The sequence below is a fragment of the Microcaecilia unicolor genome, chromosome 8, assembly GCF_901765095.1.
Source record: "Microcaecilia unicolor chromosome 8, aMicUni1.1, whole genome shotgun sequence".
In the NCBI taxonomy this organism is placed as follows: Eukaryota; Metazoa; Chordata; class Amphibia; order Gymnophiona; family Siphonopidae; genus Microcaecilia; species Microcaecilia unicolor.
The window spans coordinates 186359498-186372686 of NC_044038.1; the positions used below are offsets into that span (position 1 = coordinate 186359498).

The 13189-nt window shown below is 44.5% G+C and overlaps 1 protein-coding gene across 2 annotated transcripts in view; it reads left to right on the forward strand.

The window, feature by feature from the left end:
• The first annotated feature begins 7971 nt into the window (after window positions 1–7971).
• LOC115476923 (C-terminal-binding protein 2-like) overlaps window positions 7972–13189 on the forward strand; it is a 46056-nt gene continuing 40838 nt past the window's right edge. Inside the window, exon 1 of one of the 2 annotated variants that reach the window (XM_030213508.1) lies at window positions 7972–8050. The gene's annotated coding sequence lies outside the window, so the exon portion shown is untranslated. The remainder of the gene's footprint in view (window positions 8051–13189) is intronic. The other variant, XM_030213507.1, reaches the window with a different exon arrangement.

Sequence of the window (13189 nt, forward strand, 5' to 3'; positions counted from 1 at the left end):
GGGCATTATAACATCCTCACACCTGTTTTCCATACCTTTCCTAATAATACCCAACATTCTATTCGCTTTCCTAGCCGCAGCAGCACACTGAGCAGAAGGTTTCAGTGTATTATCGACGACGACACCCAGATCCCTTTCTTGGTCCGTAACTCCTAACGTGGAACCTTGCATGACGTAGCTATAATTCGGGTTCTTTTTTTCCCACATGCATCACCTTGCACTTGCTCACATTAAACGTCATCTGCCATTTAGCCGCCCAGTCTTCCAGTCTCGTAAAGTCCTACTGTAACTTTTCACAATCCTGTCGCAAATTAACGACTTTGAATAACTTTGTGTCATCAGCAAATTTAATTACCTCACTAGTTACTCCCATCTCTAAATCATTTATAAATATATTAAAAAGCAGCGGTCCTAGCACAGACCCCTGAGGAACCCCACTAACTACCCTTCTCCATTGTGAATACTGCCCATTTAACCCCACTCTCTGTTTCCTATCCTTCAACCAGTTTTTAATCCACAATAGGACATTTCCTCCTATCCCATGACCTTCCAATTTCCGCTGTAGCCTTTCATGAGGTACCTTGTCAAACGCCTTTTGAAAATCCAGATACACAATATCAACCAGCTCCCCTTTGTCCATATGTTTACTCCTTCAAAGAATTGATGTAAATTGGTCAGGCAAGATTTCCCCCCACAAAAGCCGTGCTGACAATGGGGCTCATTTTCAAAGTACTTAGCCTTACAAAGTTCCATAGTAACCTATGGAACTTTGGAAAGCTTTGAAAATATGCCTCTTGGTCTCAGTAATCCATGTCCTTGGATGTGCTCTGTAATTTTGTTTTTGATAATAGCCTCTACCATTTTCCCCGGCACCGATGTCAGACTCACCGGTTTATAATTTCCCAGATCTCCTCTGGAACCTTTTTTAAAAATCGGCGTTACAGTGGCCACCTCCAATCTTCCGGTACCACGCTTGCTATTAAGGATAAATTGCATATCACTAACAGTAGCTCCGCAAGCTAATTTTTCAGTAGTAGTTTATTATTGTACTTGTATTTCTTTTTTATTGTTTCTAGCTGAGCTGATCCGGTCAATGGACACTCAGTTCTACACCTATTCAGATGATCTGCAGCCACTCATACCCACTGAACCTGACTTACCCACAGCCTTGAATAAACTGATTAACAGTCTAACATCAATTCAACAATGGGCTAAACACAATAAACTTTGCCTGAACCCAAGTAAAATCGAACTTCTTTGGGTACCTAACACGAGTGGTTACATACCTGACATGAAAATCCCTTTTGGAAAGTACGAATTCCCCTCAAATCACAAGTCAGGAATCTTGGAATACAGTTAGACTCAACACTTACTCTACTCCCCAAATCCAAGCAACCTTCAAGAGCTGCTTCTACTGTTTGCAACAGCTATGCTGCCTCTCGCCTTACATTGAGAAGGGAAATCTTATCCCAGTTGTGCATGCCGTGATAACATCACGACTGGATTCCTGCAATGCACTAGACAACGGTCTGACTACAAAGGGCCTGCACCAGCTCCAGTTGATTCAGAATGCAGCAGCAAGACTCATAGAAGGTTGCAAGCGACGTGACCACATCACACCATTTTTGCAAAAACTTCATTGGCTACCAGTACAATACAGGGCTAAATTTAAAACTCTATGTCTGATCTTCAAGGCGCTGAAAGGAAAGAGTACCTGAAGAATAGGATGATCCTCCACACACCGACAAGGACACTAAGGTCCTCTCAAGGACTATCACTAACCACACCCTCTCCAAAATACATTACACGATGTGATACCCGCAAGTGAGCCTTCTCCAGAGTACAGGGTTACCATATTTTGTCCTCTCAAAAAGAGGACACATGCCCTGCCCATGCCCGCCCCTTTCGCATCCTCACCCCGCCCCTGTCACATATTCCCCTATCCTTGGGTCACATAATCCCCTCCCCTGCCCCCCCGTCACCTCCCCTAGCCCGGGTCACCTTCCCTTCCCGCCCCTTACTTACTATCTACTGCCCTGGTGGTCTAGTGACCTCTTCGGGGCAGGAAAGAGCCCCCTCTTTCCTCCCCGGAGCTCTGTCCTTGCCCTGTATCCTGTTGCTGTGATGGTCTCGGGATTCAAAATGGCTGCCGAGAGGTGAAGTCTTGCGAGACCGTTTCAACTCTCGGCGGCCATTTTGAATCCCGAGACTGTCACAGCAACAGGATGCAGGGCAAGGGCAATGCTCCAGGCAGGAAAGAGGTCACTAGACCACCATGGCAGTAGATAGTAAGTAAGGGAAGGGGAGGCTAGGATAGGCCCGCCGCCTGCCCTGTTTGTCTAGAAATCCGGACAAATGGGCGGACTGGCAAAACCCGTCCGGACATGTCCTCAAAAAGAGGACATGTCTGGGTAAATCCAGACATATGGTAACCCTACCAGAGTAGCCCCCCTCACTCTGGAATGCGCTGCCTGAAAGGCTGCTCCTAACACAAGATTAGCTCTATTTCAGGAAGCAGGTGAAAGCTTGGCTGTTCAACCAGGCCTTTAATGGAAGAAGTAACTAAAGTGTTAGTCTCACTCACACACACAAGGATTGACTTGGGCTGCACATACTGCAGCAGGACATGTTTATTCACTCCTACCCTAGCTGAGATAATATTTGACCATCTCTCTGACCTCATGTCCACCTTTCTTTAATTAGTCACCTTATTTTCTAACTCCTCATACTCTCTTACCCATCTATATGTTAACCAACTCTCTGACCTCATGTGCAACTTTCTCTGAATCAGTCACCTACTTTTTAACTCTTCTTACTCTCTTATCTATCTATTTTGTTGGAGGCAAAAACACATAGTAAATGGGTTTTTTTTAGGTATATTAAAAGCAGGAAGCCGGCAAAAGAATCAGTTGGACCGCTAGATGACCGAGGGGTAAAAGGGGTGATCAGGGAAGACAAAGCCATAGCGGAGAGATTAAATGCATGCTTTGCTTCGGTTTTCACTGAGGAGGATTTGGGAGAGATACCGGTGCCAGAAATGGTATTCAAAGCTGACGAGTCGCAAAAACTGAATGAAATCTCTATAAACCTGGAGGATGTAATGGGGCAATTTGACAAATTGAAGAGTAGCAAATCTGGACCAGATGGTATCCATCCCAGAGTACTGATAGAATTGAAAAATGAACTTGCGGAACTATTGTTAGTAATATGTAATTTATCTTTAAAATCGAGCGTGGTACTGGAAGATTGGAGGGTGGCTAATGTAATGCCGATTTTTAAAAAAGGTTCCAGATGAGGAGATCTGGGAAATTATAGACCGGTGAGCCTGATGTCAGTGCCAGGCAAGATGGTAGAGACTATTATAAAGAACAAAATTACAGAGCATATTCAAAAGCATGGATTAATGAGACAAAGCCAACATGGATTTAGTGAAGGGAAATCTTGCCTCGCCAATCTACTACATTTCTTTGAAGGGGTGAACAAACATGTGGATAAAGGTGAGCCAGTTGATATTGTATATCTGGATTTTCAGAAGGCGTTTGACAAAGTACCTCATGAAAGACTCCAGAGGAAATTGGAGAGCCATGGGATAGGAGGTAGTGTCCTATTGTGGATTAAAAACTGGTCAAAAGATAGAAAAAAGAGAGTAGGGTTAAATGGTCAGTATTCTCAATGGAGAAGGGTAGTTAGCAGGGTTCCTCAGGGGTCGGTGCTGGGACCTCTGCTTTTTAACATGTTTATAAATGACCTAGAGATGGGAGTAAATAGTGAGGTAATTAAATTTGCTGACACAGAAATATTCAAAGTTGTTAAATCGCGAGAGGATTGTGAAAAGTTACAAGAGGACCTTACGAGATTTGGAGACTGGGCGTCTAAATGACAGATGACATTTAATGTGAGCAAGTGCAAAGTGATGCATGTGGGAAAGAGGAACCCGAACTACAGCTACATAATGCAAAGTTCCACCTTAGAAGTCCCCGACCAAGAAAGGGATCTAGGTGTCGTCGTTGATAATACGTTGAAATGCTCTGCTCAGTGTGCTGTTGTGGCTAAGAAAGCAAATAGAATGTTAGGCATTATTAAGAAAGGAATGGAAAACAAAAATGAGGATGATATGATGCCTTTCTATCGTTCCATGGTGCGACCACACCTTGAATATTGTGTTAAATTCTGGTCACCACATCTCAAAAAAGATGTGGAGGGGCATTTTCGATCGGGGACGCCCATCTCTGAAGACGGCGCCACGAAGGGGCAGGGTCGACTGTGTTTTCGAAACGAGATGGCCGGCCATCTTTCGTTTCAATAATACGGTTGGTGCCGCCCAAATGTCAGAGATGGCCGGGTTTGAGATGGCCGGCCTCGGTTTTCGCCCATAATGGAAACCAAGGCCGGCGATCTCGAACCCGGCCAAATCCAAAGCATTTGGTCATGGTAGGAGCCAGCATTTGTAGTGCACTGGTCCCCCTGACATGCCAGGGCACCAACCGGGCACCCTAGGGGGCCCTTCTACAAATTAAAAAAAAAAAATAGCTCCCAGGTGTATAGCTCCCTTACCTTGGGTGCTGAGCCCCCCCAAATCCCCCCCAAAACCCACTCCCCAAAACTCTACACCATTACCATAGCCCTTATGGGTGAAGGGGGGGTACCTACATGTGGGTACAGTGGGTTATGGGGGGGGGGGTTGGAGGGCTCCCATTTACCACCACAAATGTAACAGGTAGGTGGGGGGGATGGGCCTTGGTCCGCCTGCCTGGTCCACTGCACCCACTAAAACTGCTCCAGGGACCTGTATACTGCTGCCATGATCAGATCAAGAGAGAGGAAAAAAACTTTTCTCAATGCTCTCTGTTGAAGCACAGCCCTTGAAAAAGCCTACAAGCGAAACGGATGGGGCCACCGTCGGGCAACAGATAAGTGCTTGACTTTGCTTTATCTTTGTAAAGCTGCTTTATAGCACTTCATGAGAATCAGTGAAGGTTTTTATGAACTAAATAAATTTTGAAATTAGCATTGATATTGTCAACATATTAAAAAAACTCTGTTGTAAAAAAGAGCAAAATTGCTAAAATCTTTTTGGAAATAAATTTGGAAATAAATTAAAAGTTAAAATAATTCTTTCCAAGCAAGGTTTTTATGACCAGTGATGAACACCACCAGTTAAAGCCGCCGAAAACTAAAAGTAAGCGGTCGGGCGTTTTGAGGTCTTTTCCTTGCTTTTTAGAAATATTTTGTTAAAATCAAACATCATATTTCCATATAGATTTTATTGGATTCTTGTATCTTGGAGTCCTGTATGGTGATCCTCCTACTATTGTTTTCCTAACCGCAAGAACATACCAAGTGCTAGCAAACACGAACACATCACTACCATGGAAACCAGAATGTGGAGTACCCCAAGGATCACCACTATCACCAACCCTTTTCAACCTAATGATGACCCCACTAGCCAAATCCCTATCCAACCAAGGCCTCAACCCCTACATCTACGCAGACAATCTCACAATATACATCCTGTTCAAACATGATCTAACAGAAATCACAAAACGAAATTAAACTCAGCCTCCAAACCATGAACTCTTGGGTGGACACATTTCAATTAAAACTCAACGCAGAAAAAACACACTGTCTCATCCTTTCATCACCATACAACACAAACATTACACACACATTAAACACCCCAGACTACACCCTTCCTATTTCGGACAGCCTGAAAATTCTTGGAGTTACAACCAACCGAAATCTCACCCTAGAGAGCCAAGCGAAAAACACAACAAAGAAAATGTTCCATTCAATGTGGAAACTCAAACGAGTTAAACCTTTCTTCCCGAGGGAAATATTCTGCAGCCTGGTACAATCAATGGTCCTAAGTCACCTAGACTACTGCAATGTAATCTATGCTGGATGCAACAGGAAATCATGAAGAAACTCCAAACTGCCCAGAACACCGCAGCCAGACTCATATTTGGAAAAACGAAATACGAAAGTGCCAAGCCATCACGAGAAAAACTACATTGGCTCCCAATCAAAGAGCGAATCGCGTACAAAATCTGCACCCTGGTTCATAAAATTATTCACGGCGAGGCCCCAGTCTACATGGCAGACCTTATAGACCTACCAACCAGGAACACAAAAAGATCAGCATGTATATACCGTATTTTTCGGACTATAAGACGCACTTTTTTCCCCAAAAATTTGGGAGGAAAATGGGGGGTGCGTCTTATAGTCCGAAGGTAGCGAGTTCCCTCCCTCCCGCCCTCCCCCCGAGTTCGGGATCGCCCTCCCCCCGGCCCTGTCACCACTTCTCCCCTACTCACGTCACGCGATGTTCCCTGGTGGTCTAGTGACGTCGGGGCAGAAAAGAGCCCCCTCTTTCCTGCCCAGCGCGCTGCTCTCCGTCCTCCTGTATGCTGCCTGACGGTCTCGGCGAGATTCAAAATGGATGCAGAGACTTCAATTCTCGGCAGCCATTTTGAATCTCGCCGAGACCGTCAGGCAGCATACAGGAGGACGGAGAGCAGCGCGCTGGGCAGGAAAGAGGAGGCTCTTTCCTGCCCCAACGTCACTAGACCACCAGGGAACATCGCGTGACATGAGTAGGGGAGAAGTGGTGACAGGGCCGGGGGGAGGGCGATCCCGAACTTGGACAAGACGCACCGGAGCACCTAGGTTTTAGAGGAGGGAAAAAGGAAAATTTTTTTTTCCTATTTCCCTCCTCTAAAACCTAGGTGCGTCTTATGGTCCGGTGCGTCTTATAGTCCGAAAAATACGGTACCTAAATCTCCACTACCCCAGCTGCAAAGGATTAAAATATAAATCAACATATGCATCCAGCTTCTCTTATATAAGCACGCAACTAAGGAATGCACGACCTAACAAATTACCGAAAATTGCTAAAAACCAACCTGTTCTCAAAGGCGTAATAGAATGATCCAACCTGAACACCTATAACCCTGCAACACAATCGAAACTCCTACCAGAACTGGACAAAACTTAACTCTCTCTCCTTGTATACTTAATATACTCTGTCACTTATGAACATTAATACTAGATCACGCTGTATTTCGCTCACCGTAATTGGCGATTGCCATCATGGTACTATGTAAGCCACATTGAGCCTGCAAATAGGTGGGAAAATGTGGGATACAAATGCAACAAATAAATACATAAATAAATAAAATAATCAAAAGAGATCTTCATAAAACAAAATATTTATTTTTATTTTGACTTATAAAACCACTTGCCCCTGAAACATGTTCAACAGAATAATCCGTTAGTATATCTAAAATGTTAATTTCTACAAAATAGATTGAAGATAAAGATGTGATTCCATGTGCCACCATGAAAGAAGAGTTTAATTTTACTTCCATTTACTTTCAATACATTCCATCATCATCTTTATAACACCTTCCAAAGGCAGATTACATCAACAGTTAAGATAAACCCATCAGGAAACAGGATATCCTCACTGAAATTTGGCTATCTGTATTGTATAGAACAGTGTAGAAAAATGAGCCCAAGTGCTCTTTCTACTGCCTACAATCATTTTAAAGCTGTTTTAGTGATTATATATCTAGATAGGGGTCGCTTTTAACTAAATTAAAAACATCAAACATGTCAAGTAAAAAAACGAAAATCTTTTGTCCTGTACATTTTAAAACACTGCCCATCCAACTGGCACAGCTTTAGACTTTTTACAGATGGACCACGCCTAGAGGCAGTCCTTTAATATTTCTAATAATCTTTTGCTATTGTTTTGGGTGAACTAAAGCTCCGCCTACTGGCTTCAGCCCGTATAATGGACTAGACAACCTCCTTGGTATCAAACCTCCTCCGTCCTCGGCTGCTTGGCTGAATCGGGCCCGGAAATTTCCCGCATCCCGCCCCTCCTCCCTCTCCCTCCCTTTCCGACGCAACGTCCCTAGTTGTGCCGGAAACAGGAAGTTGCGTCGGAGGGGGGCGGGACACGGCCGAGGGAAAGCTCCGGGGTCGCCGGAGGTGTCTGTATAAAGTGTTACTGCTGGCGGCGACCACCTCAAATAGAAATCTGAAGGTAGGGGTTAAGAATGAGGGCGAGAGGCTGAACCGCGGTGGGGCCGGGAGGAAGTGGGGGAACCATGCTGGACTGGAAGAGAGAGGGAGCGATGCCAGACCGGTGGGGGCGGGGGCTGGCTGAGTGTGTGAGGTTAACCAAAGATGTAGGGGGAATATTCTCACCGGGAGGAGAGGTGGTATGGGGGGGTGTGGAGGTAGTTGAGGGGTGGAGAAAGAAGGAATCTTACCCGTATGGGAGGGGTGGCACTGGGGACTGGAGAAAGTAGAAGGAATCTTGTAGTGAAGGGATAGTGAGGGGAGTGGGGTGACTTGGTTGGAGAACAGAAGGAATCTTGTAGGGAAGGGATAGTGAGGGGCGTGTGGGGTGAATTGGTTGGAGAACAGATGGAATCTTGTAGGGAAGGGATGGTGAGGGGAGTGGGGTGAATCAGTTGGAGAACAGAAGGAATCTTGTAGGGAAGGGATAGTGAGGGGAGTGAGGTGAATTGGTTGGAGAACAGAAGGAATCTTGTAGGGAAGGGATGGTGAGGGGAGTGGGGTGAATCAGTTGGAGAACAGAAGGAATCTTGTAGGGAAGGGATAGTGAGGGGAGTGAGGTGAATTGGTTGGAGAACAGAAGGAATCTTGTAGGGAAGGGATGGTGAGGGGAGTGGGGTGAATCAGTTGGAGAACAGAAGGAATCTTGTAGGGAAGGGATAGTGAGGGGAGTGAGGTGAATCAGAACAGAAGGAATCTTGTCATTGGGAGGGGATAAAGGACAGAGAATTTACACTTAGGGTAGGGAGGGAGTGGAAGGAAGGGGTGAACAAAGGGATAAGTGAGAGCAAAGAAGAGAGAATCTTGGCATGGAGGTCAACAAAATCCTGAGTGCTGGAGAAGGGTAAAAGTAAATTGATTTTTTTACTCTTTCAAAAAGTATAAAGACCAGGGGACGCTCAGTGAAGTTAGATGGAAATACTTTTAAAACAAATAGGAGGAAATATTTTTTCACTCAATGGAGTGGAGGAGTAGCCTAGTAGTTAGTGCAGTAGACTTTGATCCTGGAGAACTGAGTTCAATTCCCACTGCAGCTCCTTGTGACTCTGGGCAAGTCCCTCCATTGCCCCTGGTACAAAATAAGTACCTGACTATATGTAAACCGCTTTGAATGTAGTTGCAAAAACCTCAGAAAGGCGGTATATCAAGTCCCATTTCCCTTTCCCTCTGGAACTCATTGCTGGAGGATGTGGTAACAGAAAAGGTCAACTTCCTGGGGGAAAAGTCCATATTCTGTAGAGCTACTAGATGTACGCAGTGCTGTACACATTATATGCTGGTACTTTTTCTGTCCCTAGAGGGCTCACAATCTAATTTTTTTTATACTGGGTGCAGTGGAGGGTTGTGACTTGCCCAAGGTCATGAGCTGCTGTGGGAATCAAACCCAGGTTGCCAGGATCAAAGTCTGTTCTGCTGCTCCAACCATTAGGCTACTCCTCCACTCCAATGAGGGCGGAAAGAAGAAGAACAGGTATTCTACTATAGGGATTGGGGTGGGGAGAAGGAGATGGCGTTCCATTTTGAGAGAAAGGATAACGAGAGAGAAATTAATAGACATCACAGATTGGGATACAAATGAAAGTAAACCCCCTTCCTGAGGTGGTATCTAGGGGATAAGAGTGAGCGTGAATCCTCAGAGAGGCAGAAAAAGAAGAGTGAACCAGGCACCCCCTTAATAACACAAAATTGTGTGTGTGGGGGGGGGGGGGGGGGGATGCAGTCCACACATATACAGTGGTGGAAATAAGTATTTGATCCCTTGCTGATTTTGTAAGTTTGCCCACTGACAAAGACATGAGCAGCCCATAATTGAAGTGTAGGTTATTGGTAACAGTGAGAGATAGCACATCACAAATTAAATCCGGAAAATCACATTGTGGAAAGTATATGAATTTATTTGCATTCTGCAGAGGGAAATAAGTATTTAATCCCTCTGGCAAACAAGACCTAATACTTGGTGGCAAAACCCTTGTTGGCAAGCACAGCGGTCAGACGTCTTCTGTAGTTGATGATGAGGTTTGCACACATGTCAGGAGGAATTTTGGTCCACTCCTCTTTGCAGATCATCTCTAAATCATTAAGAGTTCTGGGCTGTCGCTTGGCAACTCGCAGCTTCAGCTCCCTCCATAAGTTTTCAATGGGATTAAGGTCTGGTGACTGGCTAGGCCACTCCATGACCCTAATGTGCTTCTTCCTGAGCCACTCCTTTGTTGCCTTGGCTGTATGTTTTGGGTCATTGTCGTGCTGGAAGACCCAGCCACGACCCATTTTTAAGGCCCTGGCGGAGGGAAGGAGGTTGTCACTCAGAATTGTACGGTACATGGCCCCATCCATTCTCCCATTGATGCGGTGAAGTAGTCCTGTGCCCTTAGCAGAGAAACACCCCCAAAACATAACATTTCCACCTCCATGCTTGACAGTGGGGACGGTGTTCTTTGGGTCATAGGCAGCATTTCTCTTCCTCCAAACACGGCGAGTTGAGTTCATGCCAAAGAGCTCAATTTTTGTCTCATCTGACCACAGCACCTTCTCCCAGTCACTCTCGGCATCATCCAGGTGTTCACTGGCAAACTTCAGACGGGCCGTCACATGTGCCTTCCGGAGCAGGGGGACCTTGCGGGCACTGCAGGATTGCAATCCGTTATGTCGTAATGTGTTACCAATGGTTTTCGTGGTGACAGTGGTCCCAGCTGCCTTGAGATCATTGACAAGTTCCCCCCTTGTAGTTGTAGGCTGATTTCTAACCTTCCTCATGATCAAGGATACCCCACGAGGTGAGATTTTGCGTGGAGCCCCAGATCTTTGTCGATTGACAGTCATTTTGTACTTCTTCCATTTTCTTACTATGGCACCAACAGTTGTCTCCTTCTCGCCCAGCGTCTTACTGATGGTTTTGTAGCCCATTCCAGCCTTGTGCAGGTGTATGATCTTGTCCCTGACATCCTTAGACAGCTCCTTGCTCTTGGCCATTTTGTAGAGGTTAGAGTCTGACTGATTCACTGAGTCTGTGGACAGGTGTCTTTCATACAGGTGACCATTGCCGACAGCTGTCTGTCATGCAGGTAACGAGTTGATTTGGAGCATCTACCTGGTCTGTAGGGGCCAGATCTCTTACTGGTTGGTGGGGGATCAAATACTTATTTCCCTCTGCAGAATGCAAATAAATTCATATACTTTCCACAATGTGATTTTCCGGATTTAATTTGTGATGTGCTATCTCTCACTGTTACCAATAACCTACCCTTCAATTATGGGCTGCTCATGTCTTTGTCAGTGGGCAAACTTACAAAATCAGCAAGGGATCAAATACTTATTTCCACCACTGTATAGGGAGCATGTCCTACCAAACTGCAAACACCCAGAAGCCAAACAGAGACGGCCACAGCACCAATGCACTTCCTATTGGGAGGCACAGATCTAAAAACAGAACGTGGAGTGCTACAGAATCCTGATTAAAAAATATACAGTAGCAGAATACCTGACCCTGATCACATGTACAAAACATAGGCACTCACCAAATACAGAAATTGAAAACTGAACTGGAAACACCAAAAGGCCAGATTCTGCAATGCAGTGTCAGAGAAATAGAAACACAAATGCATTTCCCATCCTACTGTGTAAAATATGAAAGATATCAGAAATACATATTTTCAAAAACTATCAGAGAAGATCAGACTTCCCAGAGAAGAATGAGCAGGAAAAAAATTATATTATCCTGGGGGAAAGATTTGAAATAGCAGCAAAATACATTGTTTTCTGCCACCAGGCAAGAAATGTGACCTGAGCAGGGGAAATACAGACTAGGACCTGGACTTGGGAATTGTTTTATCAACCTCTATTTTATTTTACTGTTAGTATTCACTTTTGTAAATTATCTCCTCCTGTCCTTTTGCCCCTTTCTCTCCACCAGTAAATGTATTACTTTGTCAAACATGTAAAATTGTCACGCCAGTTATTTGAATCTTATCTTGGGATGGGGGGGGGGGAGGTAGGGAGAGAGAGAGGATTGTAAATTTTATCCTGTTAAAAGGAAGGGGGAAGTTGAGAGAATATCCCTTTCGGCAAGAAGAAAGAAGTCATGGACTAAATTATACCTAGGTGGAGGCAGTGAGTGAGAGCAGTGAGACAGATAGTTTTGTTCTTAGGGGTAGGGGAATGGGGAAAGAATGGATCCAAGGGAAATCAGGGGATATATTTCTAAGAGAGAGAGGTGGGGTGGAATGGGAAAAAGAATCCTATTCCAGGTGAAAAGAGACAACTTTATCCTGATGGTGGAGAGGGAGAAATCATTCCAAAAGGAGATTGACCAGGGTATGGGGTAAGGGGAGAGATTTATTTTGAGGCAGGTTTTGGGTTTAAGTTTGGGAATGGAGCTCAGATTTTAGGGTAAAGTTTCTGTAAGCATTGAATTAAAGCAACAGTATTAATTTACTTGTCCGTAAGTCTGTACATTTATAGGAATCCTGAACAGAAATGTAATTCCTTGGCATTGCTGCATCTTTCCCTGTACCTGAATATATCAGGGTGTTCAGAACAAAATGCAATCAATCATCTCATTAAGTACACATATATTTAGGGTTGTTGAATCTAGGTGTTGCTTTTTATTATTATTATTAGTTGATCTAATGTTTTCATTTTGCTAATTTTGTGTATTTAAATGTATTGGCCTTCCAAAACACTTCCCAAAGCATTTATAATATCTAGCTCCAAAGCTGGCCATCGGAAGCAGCTGGACAATACAGCTAGTAGGAGGAAGTGAGTAGGCCCAAGGCTAATAAGAATTTGTGTAACTGAGGAGCCATCAGTATAGTGGAGTCAGCTGGAAAATGGAGGTGTAGGGGGGGGGCGGAGAACAGAGTAGGCAGACTGTGTATAATTCTGGTGTTGCTCCAATAAACTCTTGGTTTAATGTTTTTTTTTTCGTGGGGGGTGGTAGTTTATGAATTGAAAGCTAAAGCCAGAAGCCCTGAAGTTATTAAATGCATGAAAGCAGAACAGTTTTAAAGTAGCATGGGTTTGAAACTTGTCAGCCCTGAAGGAAATGTAGATATAAACACTAGCACAAAGAAACTGATAAACTGCTATTTTGAAAAAATCTTAT